The sequence below is a fragment of the Sturnira hondurensis genome, unplaced genomic scaffold, assembly GCF_014824575.4.
Source record: "Sturnira hondurensis isolate 20B ecotype Veracruz unplaced genomic scaffold, ASM1482457v3 Scaffold0008380, whole genome shotgun sequence".
Classification (NCBI taxonomy): domain Eukaryota; kingdom Metazoa; phylum Chordata; class Mammalia; order Chiroptera; family Phyllostomidae; genus Sturnira; species Sturnira hondurensis.
Genome location: NW_028081011.1, coordinates 2,683,585 through 2,711,160, shown reverse-complemented (window position 1 = coordinate 2,711,160; position 27,576 = coordinate 2,683,585). Strand labels below are relative to the sequence as shown.

Genomic DNA, 27,576 nt, shown 5'->3' with positions numbered 1-27,576 from the left:
CCAGGTGAGGGCCCTCCTGAGGCCACAGCAAGATTCGAGAGCATTTAGGAGACTGAAGAATCTAGACAGCTTGGATCAGTGAGGGGTGACCAGAAGGGTGTCTAGGGCAGCACTGAGGTTTTAAATGGGGCCTCTTTCCATCATAAAATAAAATACCTTTGTTCTAAGGAAAAACAGACTCTTCCAGAGCATTCACCTGACCTGGGCTGTGTGTGTAATGGGGGAGTGAGCATGGCTATGATAGGGCTCTCTCCGTTTTTGAGTTGTGGTGCTTTGTCCCCCACCCCCAATGCTCTTTAACTCTCAGTGGGGTCTCTCCGGCACTCCTTTTACCCCATCCTGTCTAAAAAGGTTCCTCTTCTATTCTCTTGAGCCCCTTGCTTTTCCAGTCATTCATTGTTTGGCAAGACCAGCGGGCATGGAGGCAGGGCAGTTCTGCCTCCGCAGGGGCCACAGGAGGTTCTTTCTGCTTTTTAGGGCAGGGTGAAGAAACCATGGAAGCCCAAGTAAGATCTCTAATTATTTCTGTTGAAACTGATTATATTGAGGGTGGAGTGCATTGCCTTTAATTTCTTTGTGTGCATGTGTTTTTCCCCCTCACAAGAAATATATTCTTTTCTTTCCTGTTTGTTCCTGCTTGATTTGGGGAGGCTGCTGTTGTCATTGCCTAATTAATGGGAAACGCTCTGTTGAGGATTCCACTGTGTATGTGTTCTCTGTTTGAACATGGCACAACCTGTGGACCCTTTAAAACATAGTTACATGCTTGACTCTTTATAGGGCAATAACCAGATTAATTTTGCAGCACTTTTCAGAATACCATTGTTCTTTTTAAGAGAATAGGTTTGCTGTTTTAATAATACTTGAATGCCATCAAGACACTGTAAATTGGCACAGTTGCTTTATAATAGCATGGTCCCTTAAAATGAATTTTAGAGGACGTTTTATGGCTGCTTGCTTGTTTAAGACTGCCTCAGCTAGATGCTTCTTCCCCCGCAGACCACAGTTACTAACAGCGTTTTATCCTAATGCTCTTTTCAAGTGCATCATTCACTCTCTTTCAAGCTGATGGCGAGTTCATTGTGTTTGTCTCGCCCATTCCAGGTTTCACTAATGAGATTCATTTTGAAAAGGAGAATTGAAAATTAATTGGATGATTAATAGTGAGATTCTAGTTCTTACCAAGGAAAGCTACAGAAGTCCTGGTTTCAGATAAAATTCTCAATGAACTCTTAATATGCACTTTTTTATTTGCTATTTTTAAGAACCTCATCTTGTAAAGTGAATTCAATGAGATGGAAGATTTTTTTCTGTACATTTGCCACAGCTTTAATTCTGTTGCAAGGCAGTACGTTGTTTTAACAAAGTGAAGTGTGTGGAGTTAAGAGTGTTCCTCCCTCCCTCCCTCCCTCCCATTGTCCATTAAAGGTCTCTCTGCTGGTTGCTGTGCCCTATGGTAAGAAGGGTGAGCTCAGCCAAGGCGTTTTCTCTTAATGGGGACTGAGCCTTGGGGATGGCTAGATGTAGGGGTGAGGAGGGGCTAGAGCTTTCTGTCTGGAGCTACTGGGAGTGGTGCTGTTAAGTGAAGGCCCTTAGTTTGGGGTACTGTCAAGAATGAGATTGATATTCAGAGAGTTTGAAATGCTATGGGATACTAGATAGATAAATAGATGGAGCTCTGTAGTGATATTGGGGTACTAGTGAGATCACTCCTAGGTACCTCCAAGCGGAGCTGCCCAATAAATATGCCGGCCCTCAGGAGAGTGGTGTAGATTTGGGAACCACTGACCTGGAGACAGGTTCCGCCTCCTGTGACCTGTGTCACTCCCTGCAGTGCGATCACAGGAAAATCATTCAACCTCTCTTTGGTTTTCTCTGTCTGTAACTTTACGTAGAAAGAACTTCTGTACAAGGTTGCTGGGAGGGTTGAAGGAGCTGAATGCACACGAAAATGCTTCCTAAACTCCAAGCTAGCAATAAATATTAGTTATTATTGTTATTATCATTCTTATGTTAAAATGTAATTTGCCCAAACCCTTTGGGAAGCACTGCATACCGCACACAGCCCCGCACAGAGATTCGCAGTGCGCGATATTATCTGTTTGTTCAGTTGTTTGTTCATTCAGTCACGATATTGATTAGTGTAAGAACAACTAAAGCAGCCTATTTGAGAAGCAACAGAAGCAGTCATTGATGTTTGCAGACAGAGTTTGCAGTGTCTGGGCAGGCTTAAACAAAACAAGCAGCTCTTAGGAAGTATATAGAGAGAGTTAAATACAATTAGAAAAGAAACAGAAAAAATGCTGGAAGGAACTATGCCAAAATAGTAAGTGAGTACAGGTTTACCTCACTTTATTGTGCTTCACTCTATTTCATATCACAGATGTTGCATTTTTTTTTACAAATCGAAGGGAAGACCCTCCACCAGCATAAAGATTAGGACTTGCTTAACTGAGATGGCCTAGAAGCCCAGTGTCTCTGGTGTGTGTCTTTGCCTTAGGAGGTGGGGCTTGGAATAATTTTTCTTCTTTATTATGCTTTTCTACGCTTCAAACATATATTACCATGGCATACATTACTTCTGTAATCAGAAAATAAGTTAATTAGCAGTAACGACAGCAGTCTCCTCCTCCAAAAAAAAATACCGGTAGGCATTAGGTGTCTGAGGAACTGACTAAAAGGACATATGTATTGATTTTATCTTTTTAATATTCTCCTGTATTTATCTTTCTTTAAATACCATTTTTTATCTGGCAGTGAACATGTGAATCTGGCCACACAAACAGTAGGAACAAAACTGAATGTCCCCAAGCAGATCCTTGAATTACTCTGCCCTTTTGGGATCTGCTATTTAAAATTTTTGGATAATGAAATTTGATCTTGATTTCAGCTAAAGTATCGTGTATTAATCTAACATTTCTGTTTAGTGCATGTTTTCAGTAGCCTGTAGAGACCAGAGAATGAATTGTTTTTTATCTTCTATTTTGCCCATGGGTGCTTTGGAATTTGATTTGCAGGCATATATAAATGGATATATTTATGTGTGCCCTTATCATGCATCAGAAGATGGTAGAAGTGTGCTGAATATTCTTTTCTGGGAGAAGTAGATTTCTCCAGTGCTTTCATAATCCTTGACTCCTTTCTTTTATTACGGATACCATATTTATCAATCTGGGATTTTCATTTGGCCCGAGGCACTTACTATTAAATTGTAAGCTGTGATTTTTGCCTCTCTTTTTGCATTCGAAGTCTCCTGGTTCAACCTCTTCTAGGACCCTTGCCCCTGCCTTTCCTCTTGCCACCTACACTGCCTGATTCTGCCTCTTGATGCCTGCTCAGTGCTACCTTCCACTCTCTCCACAACTTTTCAGGAGAACTTCTCATATAGCCCTCACTCCGGCCACTAATTTTGAGTGCCAGAAAGCATGCTGTCCTCACTGCATTTGGATGGCCAGTCTTCCTTGGAACAGGTGTTTTGCTGCTAATTGGGAGGGGATCCTGTTGGTTTATTCACCTGTTCATTGCATACACAACAGGCCTCTGATTTGGGGTGCTGGTATGGTGATGGTAAACGAGACAGAGATCTTGACCCCCACCCACTCCTGTGGGCCTGGTGTTTCACCCCTGGATCCAGGGGTTGGCCTTAGTTCTTTCCCCTCACCTCTTCCCCACTCTTCAGAGGTTATTGCTGCTGTTCATGGGGTGGAAAGTAGAAACGTGATGACATTGCATTAGGGAGGGAGAAGCAGGGGTCAGGATGGAGCAGTGGCCCTGAGCCATGTGAGGACGGTTTTGTTTGGACCAGAGCAGAGGAGGAGATCCCTTTCCTGCTATAAACCTAGTGATGAAATAGGAGTGCTTGTGAAGCAGGCTTCTTGTCTAATTGTTACCAAATCTCAAATCACAGGAGAAGGGGGTCTTTCCCTTCCCAGTGTGTGTGTGGAGAGGGCGGGGTTTAACGGTGGCGGTAGATTTCAGCGGCCCCGTCGCTTTTTGTTCTGTGCAAGCCTAACTCAGAGAGCAACTGACAACAATGAACCTCTTTCCAGCCAAACAGAAAAGTCCTTCCAGTGCTTTTGCCACTGCGCATCCTCAGAAATGGCAGCTCTGTGCCCGAGGGACCAGCCCCTCCTCAAACAGCAGCGTGTTGTTGGGGTCTCTTTCTTGCCTCAGCTTTCTTGATCTCACTAGAAAATGTCCCAAGAAGCAGAGCTGTGACATCCACCAAACCTCCATAGTAGCCTGAAATAATCAAATCATGCTCCAAATTCATGAAAATGTGCATCGGTGTTGTGTCCACAGTGATTACACAGTGGGCCCTAAGGAGCTATCCATTATGTATGGAATCCATAAAGAGCATAACTTCAATGTGTCACAGTTGTGACCTAAAGCAGATCTGTTGAGACAGAATAAATATTAGATATTTAGTCATGTTGGAAGCTGTCTTAGAGTTTTGAAGTACCAGTGGTCTCACACCTCTGGAGAGAGAATCCCTCTGTATTCCTTAAGCCGTGAAGATATAAGGTAATTCTTCCAGCTTTTAACATGTTCCCCAAATTAGGATCATCCTTTTACCAAAATGTCATTTTGAGACTGTACATGGGACTGTCTGTGAGAAAGAGTTGGTGGCACCTAGTTTCATTGGGACGTTCTGGGTGTTAGTGAGGGTGCAGGCGCGGCACTCTGAGGGCATTGGTGCTTCTCTGTCGTCGCACGAGAAGCCAGCTCACCTCTGTTTGCACCGGCTCCCGCACTTTTGCTGCACTGTGATCTGAGCAAGTCTCTGTCTTGGTGCCTCAACTGAAAAGTAGGGTGACTGGGATGTTGTCCTGTGCTTTTGTGAGTCAGTGCAGGGAAAGTGTTTAGAAAGAGTATTGCATGGAGTGAGCCAGGTAGGGCTCACTCCATTGGTTGCCATTGGAGTTGCTCACTCCATTGGTTGCTAATGTGGTAGAGGCTTGATATAACATTAGCAGGGCTCCCAGGTAAGCAGAGGAAGCAGCGAGGATGTGCAGGGAAGATGTACCGCTTGCCTCTGAGATTCAGAGAGAAGCCAGGAGCCTGGGAAGCACCTCCGTGAGTAGTCCGTCTTTCATGGTCACTGATGGTTTTCCACACCAGACAACAGGCGATCTGGGTCCAGAAGCAGTCACTGTTCTTGCAGCACCCACAGTGCTAGGTAGGGGCAGGCCTGAAAACAGACACAGGTTTTTAAAAAATATAGTATGTTATAGTACAAATATATGGCATTACAATGTCCTGAGTGATGGAATAGTATTAAAACTCCAAAGTGAGAGGTTAATTCAACAGGAAGATCTGAGGAGACAGTGTTTGAGTTACACCTTCAGGATGAGCTGGCCCTGTGGCGGTGCTCCAGGTAGGGGATGTCTGTGGGGCCGTTATCTGAAGACACTGCCCAGGAAACACATTTTCTCTCCCTGATTTAGAGCCAGTGAATCTCTCAGGAGGAGATTCAGGCCACCCAGACTCACACAAGAGCCTCACTCACAGCTCGTTGGCTCAGTGCCTTTGTCAACAGCCTGTCCTTCCCTCGCCTCCTCCAGGCTGGCCTTCCCTCCTCCCAGGTGGGTCTGAGGAAAATCAGCCCAGGGCCAGCAGGCTGCGTGGGGGCCCAAGGACCTCAGTGGCTCGGGGCCTGGAGCTGGGATTATTGGAGGCCAAATCACCTCCCAACAGTGCCCACCACCCTGGCCAGGACCGGAAGACCCGCTGTGCCTTCTGTCTGCTGGCACCTGCCCCCAGAGCCCAGTGAGGTCAGCTCAGTGCCCACGCCCAGTTCACCTCACTTGGACTTTTCAGGTTCCTCTGAAAGTTTTCAGCCACACATTCTCAGATTATGGCCTAAGTTACATCTCTTTAGTGGCTACCCTCACTCATTTGCACAGTTTTATTCTTAGAGGATAAGCTTACCTTCTGTGTTTTGGGGCTGTCTTACCCTTGTTCCCTTTGTGCCGTTGGCTATGAGCGTTTAAAGGGGGGGGGCATTCCATAGAAAGGGATACAGTCTTCTGGGGATGGTGAGCAGCCCGGCATTGCAGGGTGTGGACAATACATGAAATAATGTATGCTAAATTAAATGTATGTTACATTATAAAAATTATTTGTGGAGCAAGAGTAGGAAGAGAGGGCGAGTGAGAAGGCAGGTGGGGGTGAGTGAGTATGCAGGGTTGTCGAAGGATGGGGAGGTGTTTTGTGGGATGGTTGTGCATGTCAGGAGGGCCCCTGTCTTGGTGGCACAGTCTGTGTCCTCAGAAGAAACTGGAGTGAGGAGGAGGAGGAATGAAAGAGAAGGACTGCCTGTGCTTGGGTTTCTGGGTGCTTCAGTCCTAAGAGCCATCCTAACGGTCGTCACGATTGTCCTGTGTCTGTCGATCTGCTGTTTCATGCACCATTTGTCTGAGTGTCCACAGTGACCAGAGACTGTGTGTGCTCATTGACAGGGCCTCAGAATCAGAACCTGTTTTTTCTGTCATGCGTGGTGGTAGCATGATTCAGTTTGTGCTCTGGAAAGGCCACTCTGGCCACGCTGCAGACCTGGTGGACCTGAGGAGCAGTGAAGGAGGACTTGCCTGGCATCACACGGCTGGTAACCGACAGGGCCTGGCTGGCAGCTCCCCACTGTGCCATTTCTCTGGGGCCCCGGGTGCTGCCATGTGCCACGGCACCTGCGTTCTGAAGTCCCCTCTGAGACAAGATTGAGAAGGGTGGCCCTTTGCTGCTGCCCAGGTTAACCTGTGCCCTCCAGGGGCTCATTACCCACCAGTCACTGCTCTCTGCCTATTTTAATTGTAATCCTACAAAGCTCCCCTCTGACCAGGTCACACAGTCAGTGTCAGCATGATCCCCTGGGGCAAGCGTATCTGGGAGGGTAACACTGGAGGATGGGCCAAATGGGCAGGCAGAGGGGCTTCCCTACAGAAGGACAAGGACGGACGGACCATTTCTTGCACATTTAGTTTGTAAACCATTTGTGGAATATTTCTGCCTGTTTGAGAGGGGCTTGGTAAGGCCGCCCCAGCGTCAACACCCAGGCCAGGCCCATCCATGACTTGGGTCTCAGCCGCCTTCGGGAAGGCACCATTTGGAATCTTTTTTCATTTAACACATTTGCGACTTAGCTAAGTGTCTTTTTCAGAGGCTAATAAAGCTGTAACAGTTTCTGAAACACCACACTAGACCTGATAGTAGCTGACAATTCAGGTTCTGTCTCCAGTGGGAAAGATTCAAAACTGCAGGTTTTAGAAGCTTTTAAAAGCTCGTAGGTGTAATGTTCATTGAACACAAATTCTTTTGCAAATAATGGTCTGCAACTACTTTAGAGGAATAAGCCCCGCTTGCTTAGCTGGGGTTTGCATCTGTCATTGGTAAAACCACAAACACGTTCTATTAGCTAAATTGTTCAATTAAACCACATCCTTGAAATGATCCACACCCTATGAAGGGATGATATGTGTACCACCCTTTCTGAAAAGATATGTAAAGGGTCCCCAGAAACAAATAATCAGAATTTATCCTAGACAAGTCATTTCCTCTCTCTGGACCTGTTTTCTCATCTGTAAAAAGAGGTAATAGGCCTAGGAAGCCCACTAAATCCTCGGGCTAATGCAGTTTGAAGATTCCGTGTTACTTGAAGGAATTTTAACACCTTAGGGTTTTATCCATTTTTTCCTCTCTGTCTCAACATAAAAATTAAGTGGTAGAGGATTCCCATATCAAATGGATATTTAAATATGAAGGCTCAAGAGGTCAATACCATGGCCTAAGTGCATTTCCTCATCAACCCTGTCCAGGCTTGCAATTGCTTTTATAGGGCCTCAGAACCCAGGGTGTGTGGACATTAAGGCACAGGAAGAGTCTAGACTCCTTCACCCCTTTCCAGGATGCTCCTACTGCCCAAGTGGGAGGCAGAGGAGTCAGGGGAGGGAGGCTGTGGGCTCTGGAGCAGCAGACCCCGGAGGCTGACCCCAGCTCTGCAACCCATTAGCTGCATAGCCTTGGGTCTCCCTGAGCCCCCCTTTCCTCACTGGTAAAGAGCACTGGCCAGGTCACCTAAAGGACTGATACTGACAATTCACGGAGACAGAGCCTGCATGTTATAGTGAGCACCCAAAAGTGAGTCTGTTGTCCCACTAGGGATGTTAAACCACCTAGACTGAGTTCCGGAGGTACCCAGATTTCCCTGAGCCTTCAAGAGGGGAAGCTTATGTTTCAGTTAGGGAGGCCAAAATCCGTTACCCACAAAAGTCACACTCTTTGAAATTTCACCTCCATTTTTAAAAAATGTGGGTCCTCACAATAAAGGAAACTCTGATGTCGAGTTAGTATGAATTTTCAGCTTTTCCAACATGTGGGCTTATGGATTCATACGCCGTCAGTGGTTTAGAGGAACTTAGGATGCACCAGTTATTTCAGAGTTGTAAAGCAGAGACTAAAATAGTTGGGAGCTGAATTTTAAGCCTCTTTTGGCCAGATCAAAGAAACCCAAACTTCTAAAAATACCAAATTAGCTTTTTAAGCATAGTTTCTATCTTTAGTTGGAAAATGTGTGCAGTGTGTGCTCCTGGAGCCTACTTAAATGTGTCCATTGAAGTTAGCATTTATCTTGACAAATGAGGCCTTTGGTCTGCACTAATAAAGTCACTTTCTCTGCCCTCGACCTCCTCTCTCCTGGGTCAGGTTTTCTCAGTACAGACCCAGGCCGCCTCTTTTTTTCTTGCCTAGGTCATCCCTGTCTTCTCACTGCAGTCAGTTGTGGTGTAAGTCATACTCTTGAAAACCAAGATAAATAAACGGGAAACAGAACTTTCAGTTTACCTGTCACAAGTAAAAATGTATATTCCAACATAGGGCAGAATCTGAACTATTTGGATTGCGATTTCAAATGTGTAACATGATGTTCTTTGCGGCAGATTGGCCTTTCTAATTGCTGGGCTTGTTAAAAATTTAAATTAGTCTTTACTTTCCCATCAGACATTGACTGACAGCCACAAAAAGTGGCCCAGAATCTTGTTGAGTGATGGGGGCCAGGCAGCCCAGGGTAGAAAATGTGGGATGATTCCAGTACTTCCATTGTGGATACTCTAGAGACATAGCTTCTTGCCATGGGGGTGGAGGGTGGTGGGAGGGGAGGAGGAGGCAGCCCTCTCCTTGCTGTCTTTGATGGAAACACTACCCTGGATACAGACTCCCTGTGGGCAGGCCATACCACCACCCCCCACACCCCCACACCCCCACCATTCCATTCCACACCCCCATAGGAATGTCAGCAGCAGGCCACACTCAGGATTGCAGGGCCCAGGCTTCAAGAGTGGGCAAGGTCTCCCCAGACCTCAGCTGAGCATCTCAGACCTTCACATTCCTGGCTTTATTGCTTACAAATTTCTAGCAACCTAATGCTATTGGTGTATATCTTCTGGGTTAATAGAGGTAGCATCACATTTATCTGATGGAAGAAAAGAAAATTGCAGGCACACTGTTCAGAGGGTACACTTATTACTAAAGGTAAAAGAACTGTCTGCATTTATGAGGTGTGGATAACACATTTTTATTTCAGATACAGGGTAAGTGTGGTATGTAAAATATTGATCATTAGAAGCAGAGAATCCTCTTTCCCCATTAAACCTGCTTGGTTCTCTCTTGAGAGATACACTGTTTAGAGACCAGGAAGTCTGTATAGGGGTTTTCTCAGCTACAAGTAACAGCCCCTGATGCGGCTGGGTTAAGGGGATCTGTCGGAGGGAGGCCGTTCTCTTCTAGCCCATGCTCCAAAGAGCCTGGAAGAGGGCCCAGAGCTCAGCTGCTCTCCCCGACTCTCCCTTCCTGGTTCTGCCAGGGACCTGTTCTGCTGCATTCACGTGGCGGAACACGCCCTCCGCACGTCCTGTGTATTCGTGTGCTTGGGTGCAGCCTCGGACGGGGAGAGAGGTTCCTTAGTCCTCACAGCCCTTAACTTAAACTTCTAAAACTTCAGCAAAGGACTGCCTTCATGCAGTGTTGATGTTATTTGTTTATTTATCAATCCTCACCCGAGGACATGCTTATTGATTTTAGAGTGAGGGGAAGGGAGAGAGAGAAACATCAATGGGTTGTTTCTAGCGCACACACTGATGGTGATCTAGGCATGCACTTTGACTGGGAGTCGAACTTACAGCCCTTTGGTTTATGGGACAGCGCTCCCACCATCTGAGCCACAATTGCCAGAGCTGATGTCTCCTTTAGACCAGGGTGCTCTGGCCAGTGGAAAGGTCAAGTGCCAGTGAGGTGGGAGCAGGGAGGAGCAGCTCCCAGAGAAGCCTCGGCGACCCAGGACACCTCCTAGGTGCTGTCTATAGAGGTGTTGGTGGGTGTCAGGAAGGGTCCTGGAGCCTGTTGTGGAGCGACCAGCAGACCCCATCCCTTAGTGGCCTGATGCCTTTGTGGAGTCATGACTTCCTGTCACCACTGGCCTGAACAGGGTTCTCATCCGTGACCTTACAGTGAAAAACTCTGGATCTTATTACTGACCAGTCCAGCCAGTTGCCACCTTCCTTTATTTGAGTCTATGAAGGAGGCTTGGGTTTTGGAGGATTGCTTTTCAGGCAGCTGAAATCACTGCTTGTACATTCTGGTATGTTCTAGGAGAGAGGAATCAGATTGCTTCATTTTGTCCTTGTCCAGTCACTCAAATCCATCAGAGTGCCTTCGGGTTTCAGCAAAACTGGGCCTGCTTCTCAGCAGAGGTTGGGCGGCTATTGTTTCCTCGTAGGCTGAACTCACCTCCCAGCCCTTCCCTGCCCGACACACACGGCCCAGGACGAGCTGGGCCCCCTTGCATGGCTCCATGGCCTCCATGGGACTCACCTCACAGACATCACAACCCCTAGAAAGCACATTTCCCACGAGACCCCTCCCCATCAAGCCAGTGCCAGGGCGCAGTCTGCTGTGGGGAGAACTGGGTACAGGAAGGAATACGTTCTTTTTCGCTTAGACCGTAATGAACAAGTTTGATATCCCACAAAAAGGCTCCCACGTCCGTAAGTGTGCAGCTTCCCCAGCGGAGCTCATCCATGTCACCAGCACCCAGATCAGACACTCCTCTTGGGACCCCTGAGTTGGAAAAAGTTTTAAAGAGGGAAAACAAAATGACATTTACTAATTAGCTTTTTAATGGGACAGGTTTTTCGCATACTTTTCACAAAGCCCCAAGTCCTCATTGTAAAGATCCTGAATCAGATCAGACCCTGAAAGGCTGAAGGACTTGACTGCAGCCGAGGACAGACTCAGGTCCCCTAAACTCTCAGTTCGGTGAGAGCTCCTTCATCTAAGCCATGTGAATGTCGGCTTTCATTTTCTGCCTGTCTCTTTACAGATTTTTAGGAAATGAAATACTACATTAATATTTTCATAACTTCTTATGAAATTTGAAATGTTGTATAATGATTGAGATGAGGAAACGAGAGCTTTTAATCCTAGCTTACAGGAAACTCTAACTGGTAGGAGATCTAATTCAGGCAGTCCTGGGAAACATCACACGCTTTGAGATGAAAGTCAGCTAAATTGGGATCTAATTCTATAATCTAAATATAGATGTAGATATATTACAGGTTGGCTTTCTCAGCTTGGGAGGGGATCATTCACCCTAAGAAGTGCCTTTTGTGTTGTAGAGAGGAGCAGCTGGCTGGCTGTGGTAACAGCTCAGGAAGTCAAGGGAGGGATTTTACTTTTTTATTCCTTAGTCTTTATTTTCTTAAATTAATAATAAGAATATATTTGTGTGCCACGTGTGAAATAAACAAGTTGAAAGGACCAGAGGGAAGGCATCGCAGTGAGTGTTTGCAGTGTGGATGGGGGTGATCTGCCGGCAGTGCTGGCCTTCCCTGGTCTTTTGTCCCTTCAGCAACAGTGGCCGTGGAGGAGGAAGGCAGTCAGCTGCCGTCCCCATCCGTGGGATGGAGACCCTGCTTGAGTCGACTAGCAAGTTGGCCTTTTTGTGGCAGTTGCTATTTTATTTTTTAAAATGTTTTGTTACCAGATTGCTACAGCAGTCCCTTCCTCACCCATGGGGGATGCATTTCAAGATCCCCCCTCCCCCGCAGTCCGTGCCCGAAACCACGGATGGCGCTGAGCGCTGTCTGCTGTGTTTTCTTACTCACGCACACCTGTGGCAAAGTTTAACTTACAAATTGGGCACAGTAAGAGATGAGCAACAATAACTAATGATAAAGTAGAACAATTGTAACAATACACTGTAATTAATTTCTTAAAGTCTCCTGTACTGTGCATCCAGCATGGGTATGCTTGACAAATGGCCAGTTCAGGATGGAGTGGGGACAGCATGGGCCTTCATCACGCTGCTCAGACTGGTGCCCAAGTGAAAGCTTATGCCTTGTTTGCTTCTGGAAGTTTCCATTTAATATTTTTGGACTGCAGTTGACTGTGGGTAACTACAACCATGGGTAAAGGAGAACTACTATATGCTCATAAAAATTAAATCACTTTAGACATGCATAACTTAAAAAAATTTAGAGTCCCTCCTCTCTCCCACATTTCAGAGGTCACCACTATAAATTACATAGCATATAATTAAATTTGATTATTGTTTCTTCCCTATTAGGATGTAAGGATAGGCCTTTCTGCCTGTTTTATTCACTGATGTTTCTCAAGCACCAAACACAGTATTGGGCGTGGGGCCTGCACGTCACGTCCATGGGTGAGTGCGGCTGCATCTGTCCACAAGTCCTTGACCCACAGGGCAGGTATCGTCACGAGAGGGATTCTTCGGTGTGAAATTGCTGGGCCACTGGGTGTGTGCTTGTTCTCCTTTTGCTGGTTCTGCCAATGTGGCATCAGAACCGGTGGCCTTAGTTGTCGCTCCTCATCAGGTGACGGGAAGGGCATCAAACTGTTCTTTCTCTCACAGCCTCACCAGCACCTGGTAGGCCAGTTGTTAAATCTCCCACTGGTGGAGGATGTACCGCTTCAGTTCACATTTCCTCAGTCAGCAGTGAGCTTGGCCGTTCACTCACACGTTTGTTGACCAGTAGCATGTCTTGTGGAAGTTTTCTTTTGACATCCTTTGCCGGGTTTTCTCATGGGTTGCTTGCCTTGTCTTTGGTTTTTAATTATTTGTAGAGTGTGTGTTATTTGTTCTTCCTCTCTTATATGTTGCAAATATTTTCCCCAAATCTATGCTTTGTCTTGTAAATATATACATTTTTTGGTATATTCTCTTATAGTAATTGAGGCATTCTGGTTTTTCACCTGACTTTTTAAACTCTGACAGCAGTTTTGTATATATGGTGTGAAGTGTAGGGATCTAACTTTTTTCCCCAAGTCGATAGCTCATTTTCTCAGTGTAGTATTTTTTAAATACTCTGAATAAAAGATAATAAAAATTGGTCTTTGAGAGATGGGGATTGTGAATCAAAACCATGTGTAGCCATTTTTATTTAAAAACCCAGTTTGGGAATAGGAGTTTGAAATTTTCCTTACAGGCCAAAATTTGTAGAAAATTCCCAAGAACTTTCCGGCTCTCTGGAATTGAAGGTCCACAGCACGAGCTTTTCCTCCCCTCCCCTTTCCCTTGCTTGTTTTGAGCAGCCTCTAAGGCTCCGATGACTGGTGTTTAGGATGGCGGCGGATCCGCACAGACAGACAGCTGGAATTTGCACGCGTTGGCCTGCTGTGTCTCGTTACACTGGAGGCGTAAAGATTCCGTGTGCCTCTGCGTAACTGCCCTGTTCTCTCACAGTTCAGGGGAAACAAAAGTAACTGTAACTCACCTTACAGAGAATTATTGAAATTAGACTTTATTCCATTTCATTGGTGCTGAAACAAGAATTTGAGTAGCCTATTGCTTCTCTTCTTTTCACTTCCCCCCAGTGAATGCTGCTCAGATCAGGCAGCCTAGCTTGGACCCTGGACGCCTTCCTGCCTAAGCCCGGCCTTGGGGGCACGGCCACTCCAGCTCAGTCAGCAGTGTTTTGAACTTGCCTCTGTCTGTGCCCTGGGCTTCCTTCCCCCCGGCCTGCCAAGGAATCCCAAGCACTCACATCCCAATCTAGGTCCATTATCCTGTGCTGGTCACACATTGTCTGGTGTATTTCTTTCCTTCCTTTTCTGTCCATCTCTTCCTGCTGGAATGTTAGTCCCAGGAAACCAGGGACCCCTGTTGGTCATCTCAGGCTGTACCTCCAATCCCTGGCACAGAGCCTGGGACTTAATAGGTGCTCAGTAAACATCTGTTGACTGGTTGACCAGCTATTCTTGTGGGCAGAATAATGACCAGTGATCACAAGTTATAGTGGGGCTGCCCACCCTTTCCCATAAAGTCGGGAGTGTCCATTTAATCAGCAAGGAACTTAACTCCCGGACAAGCTGTACAGATGTAAGCTCTCAGAAGAACATTTTTACTACTTAGAAAATGTTCCAGGAGGTGACTAGAGAGACACTGACGTGTCCCAGCCTGTAAGGCTAGGAAATGGGTTCTGGGCTGGAAAAGCAGTCTCCCTGTGGAGCAGGCCAGTGCAAGGGCCCTTGGGGCAGAAGGGGGGCCTTGGTGGGAGGCTCCTGGGGCTCCCCCCCCGGGCAGGTCATCACACACGGAGGCAGGGTCAGGCTGAGTCTGATAGTGCTTACAAGTCAGGATTTTGTGGCAAAAGCTCAAGTTAGTGAAATAGCACAGAAAATTGATGTTACTAGATTTTGAATTGTAATTAGATAAATCACAGAACTAATTCTTGCCATACTGTTAAAACCAAACATTAGGGGAAAGGATCACGTCTAGGATGTAATACTCGTGTAACAGTAACTCAGAAACAGTCCCAAGTAAGAGAGACCTTGGCATGGACTTCCAGTGGCCCCAGTGAACAGGCCCGAGACTTTGGATGGGTAGCCCTCCCCCGACGACCCCCGGGGCCAGGTTTCCTACATCTCCGTTCATGTGTTCGTCCAGGACCTGTGTGCCAGGTGCGGTGGTAGGTGGAGTGCAGGGAGCAGGGCCTCGCTGCGGGGGCTGCTGAAGGAGGGGCTTCTGTCCAGCGCGAGGCCGATGAAGCAGGAACCGTGCAGGAACCGTCCGCGGCACTCCAGGCTGGGGGTATTGTGACAAATACTGTGATAAAAAAGGGCTGCCCAGGGCAGTGAGGTAAGAACAAGATCTTAGAAAGTAAGAACTTCTTATATCGACAGATCTGACCTGTTCTCCACCTCTCACTGGGGCAGAACATGCCCATACAAAGGGAGCCGTAGGCTGGCTCCCAGGCGGCCCTTGACATCCTCTCTCGTCCCCTCTGCTGAACCAAGGGGCCGTCACTGTGGTGTTCGCAGCCTCCTCCCGTTCTCAGTCAGCTGTTCACCGGTTTTGTTCCCAGCCAGCCACCAGGCCTCCGCGTAACCCTGTGGTCCTCGAGGGCCCGGAAGCCCTGGCTCTCTCTCAAGACGAGTGCCTTTCTCTTACGCCAGAATCCAGCCTTTGCATCCAGTTTCCTCCCTACTCAACTCTAGAGAGTCTTTGTTTTTAAGAAAAAAAGTTTACCCACCAAATTACATGCTGTATCTTTTGGGCATTTTGAAAAGGAAAGGAAAGTTAAGTGTGCGAACATCAGGTTTGTCTCGGGAGCACCGTAGTTCTGCGACGTGCAGGTCCCACGCCCCTTCTCTTCAAGAAGCCGGGCCCGGCACTACCCGCCTTCGCCCCACACCCACCTCCTGTGCTTTGCTCCGTTTCCTCCACAGCACTCACTGTCTCTGACTCGTCGTCTCTTTGTTCATCACCTGTCTTTTCCCATTAGGACATAAGTTCTATGAATATGTGTTTCATTTCTGTGTCCACCGGAGTAGCTGGCATGTTGTCGGCATTGAACAAATGATGACGCTCAGCTCAGAGCACTCAGTCTGGCCTGCGCTTCCTGAACTGCTGAATCGTGGCCCAACGAGGTGGTGAGCCATTCCTAGCAGGGGCTGTCAGTCACTCCTTTTGACAGATATGTATGTATTAAATTACATCTAAAGAGTTTGGACTGGTATTTAAATTGTGCATGCAAATGTCAGGGACTCTGAACTTTTAAGTATTGACTCTAATAAAAGCAGGGGGGTTCTGCTTGGTCACACACACTCAGGAGGGAAAGTCAGCTGTTTACCGTGTTCACCAGAATGGCCTGAAATAATAAAGTAGCAAAGTGAAGAAGGAAAACCTCAAACCTTGGGAAGCTGTGCAGCTATATCTTTGATGATGTCTTCCTGACTGTCGATTGCTGGATTTTCATTTAGTGTTTCTAGCTGAAAGGTATGACTCAACTATGGCCGATAAGACACCAATAAAAAGTAGTTCACCCTTAGAGGAGCCTTTTCTTCTTCCATAGTTGGATGTGCAGACAGTGTCCGCAGTGAACAGAGACTGTGCTGGCCCTGGCCAACTCCTTTTTTTACTGAGGCACTGTGGGCTGGAGGGGCCAGGGGAGGCTGGGAGCTGCGGTGGCTTTGTGCCCTTGGCTGGCTCTGGGCTTGCCGGTGTGGGAGCCCGTGCCCAGGACCTGTCAGCCTTTTCCTCCTCTGTCCAGCACCAGCACCTCAGCACCCGAAAATGCTCCCATCTCCTAGACAGCCCTGGGATTAGTGTCAGGACAAGAGAGGAGAAGTCCTATGGCCTCCTGAATTTCCTCGTCCACAAAGCAGGAATGGTGCTAATCCCCCAGGCGCTGACAGAGTGCCCACGGAGGCGTGTGGCTGGGCATTCAGTGGATGTCAGTGCACTATGCCCAAGTACAGCACTTACCAGCTAATCTGTTTATTCATTCAACCAGTAGCTACTAACAGCCCACCTTAACAGGAAGGAATGTTACACAACCACTAAAAACTAAAATCGTGACTACTGTGTAGAAACACGGGGATGGTTGTGTTAGCGATAACGAGGCAGGGCCCCTGTGTTGGCAGGAGGTCAAGGCCTGTGAGCTCTGCTAGGGACTCCTGCTGGATTATGGGTGTTTTGAATATAAATCTTTTTTCTAATGTTGTATATATATTCTTAAAATAACTATTATGTTAGTGTGGCAATCTGTAGCTTAGAAATTAAACCTTTAAATAAAGGGCAAAACGTGGTTGCATAAAACTCAGCCCAGGAGCAGTCTCCTCCCTGGTGCCCTCTGCAGTCATTCCTCCGCTTTCCGGGGGTGCATGAGGGGTGAAGCCCCTTCCTCTGTGCCCCCAGTGCCCCAGTCCGGTGCTGCCAACTGCTCTCAATGACCGCTTATGTGATGGCGGCCAGTACGGCCAGTGTTGGAGATGAGCACTGTGTCTTATTTATTTCCTGTTGGTCAGCACACAGCCATACCTCCTAGGGAGAAGGGTGAGAGGGTAGGGCGATGCACCTTTCTAAACCTGTTTTCTGATCTGTAGAGCGTACCTACTCAGGATCGCTGCAAAATGACGCATATAAAAACCTCAGCACAGGTCTTAATACACAAAGGGCCCTCGGTAATATTCTCTTCCGTTTTTGTGGCCTTATTTTCCAGTGCTCAGATTGTTCCCTAAAAAATTCTCTTGTAACAAGAGTCTGCCCTGCACTGTATTGGGCTATTTTTACTTAGCTGTTTTGTGAGTGTCCCGTGGGACTGGGTTTTGAAGGCCATGCACTCTCTCAGCTGCACTTTGCAAATGCCACCCGCCTGGCACAGGCTCGGTGGCAGGAGGTGGCTTTAGCCCGGGAAAACTAGATGTCAGTGAAAAATGCTGGAGGTGGTTGGCATCTGCAGAAGCTGCTCATAAAACCAGTGCGTTCTCAGTACAAAATGAGCACTGTTAAAAATAAAATGTACAAGAAGAAATATATTTGAATATGAGGGCACTGCAAACAGTTTCGCAAGGTATTAAGATCACATTAATCTTAATTTTATTATATATTAAAGTTTCCAACTTTTCAAATAATGCAGTTTTCGTTGTTTTAAAATGTCTGAGAATTATAGAGCTATTTGGTGTGGCTGTCAGGCAAGGACTCCTGCCATTTATTGGGGCCCTGGTTTTATTTAATAGCCAGATGAATGGAACAGTTAATAAAAGAAATATTGCTTTATTCCCTGACATTTATGTCCTTGGTTTCCAATAAAGAATTGAAATTATGAATAGTTGATGGTTTAAATTGATGTTTTATGTTGAACGCTAGCTATAATTTGCCCTCTGAGGATTGTAATACCGAGAAACAGATGGTTTTTCACAGTAACAAATTGCTGTGTGTATACAGTCTATAGTCTTGGCTTTCAGATACTTTCACCTTCAGTTCTGAGCTGCCCTGCTGCCGGCAGGCCAGGCGAGCCGCGGCGTCTCTTGAAGGGGCTTCCTGTGCTGGGGGAGACACAGCCAGGCCCCCTGGGTTCAAGCTGAGTTTCGGCCCAGAACATGGGGCAGTGCCATGCACCAGGCGCTGCTGGTAACCTGCAGTTCAGGCCTAGTGTTGGGAACAGGGGCCAAGAGGATCTGTCTGTTTTTGGAAATGACTTATCAGAGGTCAGAGCGTGGCCCTGAGGCAGTACCTGCAGCATCACTGTGTATGACTGTCAGACACAATGTACATTGCAGAGTTCACAGCCCTTCTAGACCAGGCAGAAAAGTGCAGTGGAGATGGGTTGTTGTGTTTCGTGGACATCCTGAAGTAGAGAGATTGAGAGCCTGGGCTCTGGAGCCAGGTGGCCTGAGTCCCTGGTTGGATAGCCTCTGGCCATGGTAGCCAGGTAGCCTTGGGGAGGTTTCCTGAGGTCCCCCTCTCACTTTCTTCATCTGTAAATGACAGCAGAAACCGCCTTCTTGTTGTGGGGATTGAATGAAATGACCCCGTAAAACAGCACTTAGCACAGCACAGGGGACAAAGTACAGTGCCCATTAAATGGTGGTGATGGTGCCGAGTGCGAGAAACAAAATCACAAAGCAGACTGATGTGGCGTGGTTGTTAGGGTTACAAAAGCTTCCTTGTTGTTCAGGGGGAGTTCCCACAGGGGTTCTTTAAACAGGTAGGCACTATGGCTGCAGAAGAGTACTTTCCAGAACCTTTTAAAGGATCATGGCTTCCATAGAGCTTGGTATCTGAGGCAGTAACAATCCAGAGTGTCTCGCTGTGTCGGCCTCTGAGGCGCCCCCCTGGGAGGAGGACCTGGGCTGCCGCGGGCCTGAGGGCGGCCGAGACTAATGCGACTGCAGCAGAAGCTTCGAGCTTGTTAGACTGTTGATATGTGAACCAGAGCCCCTGGTTGACAATTCAGGGACACTTACAGTTAGAAAATGGTGCCTAGTTTCATGTGTAATTTTGCATGAGAGATAATAATGCTTGGTAATTGGAATTAGTAATGATGCACTTGGGGTTAGATCTTAATATTTTTGTAAAATTTAATCAGTTGAGATTGGTGCTTCTATTTTCTCCAAGAAGAATGTTGAATTTAGTCTTTTTCCTAGTTCGGGTTGCAATTCCAGAGCTTGTTTTCAAGCATTTATTCATTACTTAGAATGTAAAGCTCTTTTCCACAAGGAAAGAAAATACCATCAAAGAATTTGAGCTCTTGGTTGATGAATAAAAATCCCATTCATCGTATGACTCACTTAAGAGAGAGTCAGCAGCATTTCCTGAACACCTGTTATGGCTGCGCTTTGTCCTTCCACTTGACCCCCGGGGTGGATGAGTGGCAAGGCCCTTCCCGAGGCCCTGTCACTGTGCTGGTGAGTGACCCGGGCCTGGATCAGAACCTGTCCCTGCTCACACTCTGCCTTTTCCACCTTTGTGAGGGATCCCAGGGTGAGCTACGGAGGCCACCCTCTGTGGGCACCATCACCTGAAGCCTGCCTCTAGCTTGGGTTCTAGCTCCAGCACAGAACTGAGCGAATAGCCATTATTCTCCAAACTCCTGTGACTCATTGGTAGTTTGGAGACTGGAAGTACTGGGTGGTGTAAGGAGACCAGAGCCCAACTGTGGACCTTACTCTTCTAAAGAGGATGCCTTTCTGGACAGCTTCCCCATGTGGAGCATGAGGCTATTGATCTGGATTTTTTTTTTTCAGCTCTAAGCTGACTCTCTCAGGGACTCCTGCTTCAGATCCTTCAGCATCTCCCTGCAGCCTATAGGACAAGTCCGGCCCTTCCTGGGAGCCAGCCGTGGTGACATGGCCCTAGCCTGACTTCAGCCTTGCAGACCTTGATGGAATCCCAAGTTTGTCTCCCTGGGCTCTCCCTGTGCCCCATGCCTTCCTCTCCCTGCCCCTGACCCCACTTTGCTTCGCTTCCAGTTTAGCCCTGAGTCCTTCCTGGCTGGGCCAGATGCTTCTGAGGAATGCCTTGGCATTTCAGCCCTCTGCTTACCTTCAGGTGAACTCCACCTCACACTAAGGCACTGCACAGCACGTAGCAGATATCAACATGTAGAATGGATGCACGTACAAATGCACTCATGTGAGCCGTTGGAATGGGCCGAGAGGTGCTGCTTTTATCTCAACCCTGAGATTCTGAAGAGGTGGGTGGGGGGGCGGTGCGTGTGGCCCACTGCTCAGCCACGACTCACTCAGATACCCAGTGCGCACGGTCACTTACTGCACTTACCAGCAGTAGTTACTGATAGATGTTCATATCTCCAGGGGGAAGAAATGGTAAGTGGGGGGCCACTGCTTGTTTTGAAGTCTGTTACAGATTTATGTTTTGGAGATTTTGAAAAAGATGGTTTTTTTACTTAAAAAGAAATTTGTTTTACAAGTTGAGTGTCAGGGGCCTCTCTCTTTGTTCCTCTGCATGACAGTGGGGTCTCTCATGGTCACTTGAATGTCGGGCATAGAAGGTGATCGCACAGAGGGTGATCGGAGGCTCGGGAGTGCTGATCTGACAGGAAAAGGCAAATTAACAGCATCGGTTTGACTCTCTGTCACTCCTTACATGGAATAAAAACAAATACGCAGTGCGTTTTGTACTGGGAGGAGGTCTACACTAACTCTTAACAAGAAAAGCAAGGTCGGAAGAGGTGAAGGTCTTGGTGGCAGAAGCTGTTCCCTGTGAGTCAGCTCTGGTGTCTCCTGAGTGTCCCTGCTCTGCCTCGCAGCTTCTGTCATCCTGGTGTGGGGGCTGGGGCTGGAGGTGAGAAACCCAGGCTGAACACTGCAGTTCTCAGTGAGCCGTGAAGACGGTGTCACCTCTCCCTGGCTGCGAAAGCTTGAAGCGCTATTTGTGGTGTCCACACCGTGGTGTGGCTTACCTTTCTGAAAACTCTTTCATCAGCTGCTGTCCTCTCAGATGAGTCAGCACCACCTTTTCCTCCTCTTCAGCCCCTGCCTCTGGTCTCTCTCCAAAGCCTCGCGTCTCTCTACTGCTGGTTTTCTGTCATTCCAAGTCCACAGCCTTGCTCAGGTTTCCAGTCTCTTGTGTGGCCTGCCGTGAAGACTTCTGACCTGGCAGGGCCGAGGCTGCAGGATCCCTGACAAGGAAGGCTCACTGTGTCCAGGACATGGCTTGGCCAACCCTTTCCGTCACCATGGACCTCAGGATCCCCTGGCTTCCCAGGGCATTTGGGATGAGGCCTCCAAACCCTGACACACACTGCCCACTGTCGGTGATGGGCCCCACACCCTGCTACTGATAGACACAGCTTTTGCCTGAATGCTTCAGACATTCTGTTGTCAGGACGTCGGCATCCCCTCCAGAAGCTAGGGCTCCCCTGTCCTAGGGCTCGGGGGCTTGTTCGTCCTTCTCTTTTTACCTGTCACTGTCCTGCTCATCTTCCAAGGCCCAGATTGGAGGCCTGCTGCTCTGTGAATTTTCCCAGCACCATCCTGACTCTGTCTTGTCTCCCTGCGTGGTGCAGGTCCCATTCCCTCAAACCGTGGAGCCAGTGAGCCCAGATGGCATCTGATGGCTCATATTGTCCCCAATAGTACCACACTAGAACCACGCATGCTCTGAGCAGTGGTAACGGTGGCAATAAGAGGAGTGGCTAGCTTTACAGTGAGACCCAGTGCTCCCCCGTCTACAGCCATTACTTCATTTAACCTCACAGCACCGCACTAGGCTAAGTAATCATGTCTTTATTTCACAGATAGGAAAACATAGGCTCAGAAGCATTAAAAATGTTTGCAGGCTCTCACAGAGCTGCCAAGGGGCAGAGCCCAGACCCAAGTCCAGACCTGAGCTTTCCACCTTCCACTGGCCATGCTTGGCCATGCATTAATTTTAGCTAAAGATCCGGAGTTTGAGTTCAGAGGCACTTTGGGAAGTGATGAGGCTCTGTTTGATGGAAACTAAGACTGGTGTGGCTCTCTCAGTGAGTTGGGGCAAAGCTAGAAGTCTGGCTTTGATAGAAGTCTGGCTTTCGCAGATGATATGATCCCAGCAGAGTTTCCTCCAGCTGGTCCACATTCTTAGTTTCTGCCCCACCCTCTGGCATCCCCACTACACAGACTCCAGGCTCGTGGAGATCAAGAGGGTAGCTTTGTGGGCAGAGCGGGACAGGGGTCACATCCCTACAAGCCTCGCCCCGTGGAAGACACTTGTAGTGTCCCTCTGCATACTTTCTGTGACTGTAATTTTATGTGTGTTCTTAAGCTCTGAGGAGTAACGTTAAATGGGGTGATGGTCTTACCACAGTGGAGACTTGATGGGGAGAGGCTGGGAGGTGAAAGGCAGCCGTCCTCGTCAGGGGTCCTGCAGCCTCTGCCCTGCCAGGAAGAGCGGGTACAAATAACAATTATTTAAGTCCCATTCTGCACGTACCCCCATTAATCTGCCCCATAGCTTCTCCAAGCACAATCTATATGTCCTCTCTGACCGCCGAGGAACCGTAAGGCCTTACAGGGCCTAGGGCCGTACAGTGAGTTAGAATAAAAGCCTGTTTGGACCCTTGGCTCTGGTTCTTCCCTTTCATAGATGGACTGGGCCCATCTATAGGAGACAGATGTTTGAGGAAAAGGTGTTGTGTTGGAATAGCACTTGCAAACAAATAAGAGTCAATGGGGTAGCTGGAGAAAATGAACTTGAACAAGACCAGATGAGTAAAAGCTGCTGAGCCTGAGAACGAACCAGGGTTTCCTGGTGTGTGGTTGGGGAGGAACACGTGGCTGTCTTTCTTGTCATCATCCCTCAGCTCTTAGCCTTTGCACCCAGTAATGCTGCCAGAGTTCCTGGTGGCAAGTGCTGGGGAGAGGGTGGCCGGCGGTAGTAATAGGCCACAGTAGGATTTCGAAATTCCCTTTCTCTTTCAGTGTGTACTTTTGCATCATTACTGAGCCTATCAGTGCTTTTTCAACCTCCCACTGCTGTGAACTAGTGCATGAAGAAACAGGTGGCTGGTCCAGCCATCTAGGTGCTATTGAGGCAGCCCCCTCAACCCTCCCGCCCCAGGTTCAGAAGGAAGGCGCTTCTCTGGGTGGTTCATGCGGTCCAGCACTTCTGATCTCACTTCATTAAAAACACAGTACCAAAGCAACAGGCTGCCGAAACACAAGCAATACTTGAAACAAGCATTGAATCCCCCACCGCCACCATAGGCAGAATAGTTTTTAGTGCCCCAGAATACCAGCTAAAATGTGTCTCTGAGAGGCCAGGCACCTGGGCCAGGTGGCTCAGGTCATGGCCGAGACCACAGTTGTGCTCTGTGTCCCAGGTAAGTGCCACTGCAGTCACAGGATTGGGGAAGAAAGGGGCCCGGGAGGCTAGCTCCTCCAGTCCAGAGGGTTCATGCTGGCAAGTCCCTTAAAGCTCAAGGGGAGTTCCTGTTTTCAACCAGAGTGATTCTGTCTGCGTTTGTCCTACAGTATTTCACGGCCATGTAAAGTTTCATTTGAAAATACTCTTCTACCATTGAAAATACAGGGAAGTTTGAAAATTATAAACTTAAACTCCAGCTCTTTGGTTTTTGATTTGGGAAGCTCAGGTCCACGGAAGGGAGGTTTATAAGAAGAGAGTGACTGGCTGGTGACCTGGGTCCAAGCTGTCACCCTACCTCAGATGCTTCCCGTGGCTGGTGGGTCCCGAGGGCCAGGCAGCATCCTGTGGACCCAGTGCCCAGCAAGGGGACTTAGTGCGTGTTTGTAAAATGAAATAAATAGCAGTTTGCTGAGCGGCCATATGGCCCATAGGTTGATGCTGACTTAGGTGCGCTTGTTTCCGCCTGACTAGAGAAGCAGGCCAGACACGAGTGAGCAGAAGCCTGACCGTCACTGCCGTGTCTGGAAGATCGTGCCTCAGACCCATAACAAGGGCTGAATCTGGAGTGGGGGCTGCCAGAGTTTTGATCTTTTCTGGTATTATTGAGGGACTTGGGTTTACGGCAATTATATATTATTAGAAAACAACATAGTTCTCTTTAGTAGAAAAAATATATATTAGTATATATAGCAATATATTTATTAATTCCTCCAGTCTTCAGACCTGAAGAACGCCCTCATGCTGTCCCAAGTCTGGCCTGGGCTCACCCTGCCATGTCCAGTTCAGGGTTTCGCCTGCCTGGGCTTCAGCTTTTCTCTTTTGAGAAGGACTTGGCCCCAAGGCCTTACCGCTCTGCCTTCCAATGCTCTCTGCCTTCTGTACATGGCAAGCTTGTTGTAAGAAAGCTTTTATGATCTGGAGAATACAGTTGGCTGGTCCAGGGTAGATACTAAGCAAGGTCACAGGTCAGAGTCAGTCGTGTGCAGTTGGGGGTCAGGAACTGAGAGTGGGGGTCATGAGAGTGTTCAGAGTCCCCTGGGGTGGTCCCCAGGTGAGCACTTACTCTTCCATTTCGTAGACGTCAGAGAGCCGCTGAGGCAAGAAAGAAGCAGATTGACACTCAGACTGTGTTGTTTATTAGTTTATTGATTTTTTTCTGCATACCTAGGGCAGATCAGAAGGAGCAGCTCTTCCACTTCCTAGCTGTGTGGCCCACGCAGGTGTCTGAACCTCTCTGAGCATTTGGGCGGGGCTGTTCTCCTAACTGTCACTCTGTCCTCACTGCCCAGTCCTTACCCAGTATCTTCAGTCTGGCCCTGGCTGCAGTGTCTCTAAGACGGAGAGTTCTCTTGGACCTTGTCTTGATCACCTCTTCGTCTGAAAATGCATTCCTCCCTTGGCTTCTAGGACTGCTTCAGATCCTCCCTCCCTCCCTGGCTTCCTGGCTTCCTGGCTCCCCTCTCTTCATCACCATGGTGCTCCTGGGTCACTGCATTAGTCCTTTACACACTCATTCTCTGTCCAGGGCACCAGGCTGTTCTCAGAGCTCCACTATTCTCCGTCCTTTCAGCTCCCAACCCAACCAGCACTGGAGCCATTGTCCCAGCTGCCCCTGTGCATCCAGTACAGCATGTTCAAAGCCAATTCTCCTGTTGCTCAGGCTCAGTGGAGGCCCCGTTGTCCACTGAGCTGCTGCAGCCTGCAGTCTGGCAGTGACCCCGTGACAGCCCTCCTCCTTTGTCTCACCTCCCTTATCAATACCTTACCAAGATTGCCCTTTTTATCTCCTAAGGACCGTGGGTTTGTTCGTGTTCTCTCCATCATACCTTAGGGGCAGCCATTCCTATATCTCTGCTGCTATTACCTTGGCAATAATCTCTGTGAGACATCGTGGCCAGCCTTGCATACCTTTAATTGCCTTTCTCTGCCCAGGAACTTGCATTTGGATCTGGGCTAAAGACTTCAGCTTTCTCTGATGTTGCCTTCAAGAACCTACTTATTACCTACCTTCTAGGAATATTACAGAAGGTCTTGGTTTGGTTTGGGAGGGCTTTTGAGAACTCAGAGAGTTGTCCATTTGTCCAGAGAGAAACTGTAGAATGCCTGTGGACCATTACTAGGAATTATTGGGGATTGGGGTTTCCAGGCACATTTTCCCTGGATTCCTTGGGACCCCTCCTCACGTTCTCCTGGGAAGGCCCATTAGAGCCACCCGGCTTGCTTATTGCTGCCACATGGAATTGAGGGAACTGTGTGTGAACCATGGCAACCACGCGCAGTGACAGAGCGCGCTGTTTACCTTATCAGGTCCTCCCTGTTCTTGATGTCATTCTTTCAGAATTAATGAGTCCGGATCCCTTCCTATAAGAAAACATCTGAACCTGCTTGGCTTAAATTATGGTCTCATGCCTTTTGATTAAATGACCTTCACCAAATATCTCCAAGAGAAGGGTCATTTATGATAAACATTGTCAGAACTTCAGGTAACAGTTTACTTGTCAAATAATTTTCATCACAAAATAGAAAAACAAGTATAAAAAATAATCCTGCAGAGTACTGTAAAATGTATCTAGACAGTAGTCATCAGACATTAGATTTACTTGCACAAAACTCGTGTTGATGTTTAAAAAGCACATTGGTCTGGCCCTGGTCCCATAGGCAAGACGACACCCTGGTGAACACAGAGCGATTTGTGTTTATGGGGACTTAGCAGATTGGTGGGTAGTTTGCAGTCAGCTTGGCAGTGCTTGTTCGTATTTATCCAAGAGCTGCAGGGCCATCTGCCTATTTTACATTTGGTGGAGAAGTCTGACCTTCTGATGGGGGAGAACTCCCAAGGAGGCCGTACACGTGAGGACGGCTGGAACACAACTGTGGGCACTTCCTGAGCCACTGTCGTCTGTTCTAGTCAGCAGTGGGCCCGAGGCAGGTAGGAAGGCTGTTCAGACTTGGGTCTCCTGCTCTTGAGCCTGGCTAACCCTCCTGGAATCCCGCCTTTGGAGTGGAGGGCAGCCCATCACTCCCAGCAGCCAAGCCCAGCTGCTCAGGCATATTGCAGCAAGTCACTTTTTCCTGGCTTATCTCTGCCCAGCCTGCTGTGACCAAGCCTGGAGAGGCCCCAAGCAGCTCTGGAGGTAGCAGTACCACGTGAATGTAGGAGCTGCGTGGTTTCTAAGGGAGAAGGTGAAATGAGCACCAAAGGCAAGGCTTTAATTTTGACGCCCTCCCTCCCTTCCTGCCATCCTTTTTCCCATCCTTCTTTCCGTGCCTTGTCAATATGGCCCCCTTACTGTCATCTCTTTCTCCTCTACTATGGCCCTGTACTTACCTTGCCATAAAATCATGTATCCCCTTCAGTGTTCTGTCCCAAGCAGCCTCCTGTAGGAACTTGTCTGGCATGTTTACCTAGTCAGGGCCGCCTCCAGAGATTTCTCCTCAGCACACCTCGTGCACTTCAGGCCTGTCCTGGGCACTGGTCTTATTTTCTCCCCACTTTATAGACTGTTGCCTAGCCCAGGAATAAAGGAGGCTGGCCGAGCACAGCTCAGAGCCCATGTCTGAGGCAAGGCTTCCTGACAGTCCTCAGGCTCCCCCCTTCCTGGGATGAGGGTCTCAAGGAGGGTTCACTGTGGGTTGGTGTCCAGTCATAAGGGCCTCTGGCTCCTACCCCAACCCCACCCAGTGCCACTGGGCCCTGCCAGCACCCACTGATCAGTTCTCACTGGCCTGGCTCTCATCCCCTAGTCTCAGGGACTCCCTTGCCACAGAAGCACAGGCTGCCCCAGTGTGTCCCAAACCAGGTACCTGCCAGCAGGACTGCCTCTTGGGGCTGTGTGCCCTCCTGCCCCAACCCTAGGACCTAGCACAGAGCCAGGTGCTGTGCCATTGTGAGCTTCAGCAAAGGTTACCCTCTGTTT

General features: G+C 48.2%; 1 protein-coding gene across 7 annotated transcripts in view; it reads left to right on the top strand.

Moving 5' to 3' along the window:
* The window catches only part of CUX1 (cut like homeobox 1), a 364,975-nt gene that overhangs the window by 108,938 nt on the left and 228,461 nt on the right, over nucleotides 1–27,576 (top strand). The window lies entirely within an intron of this gene.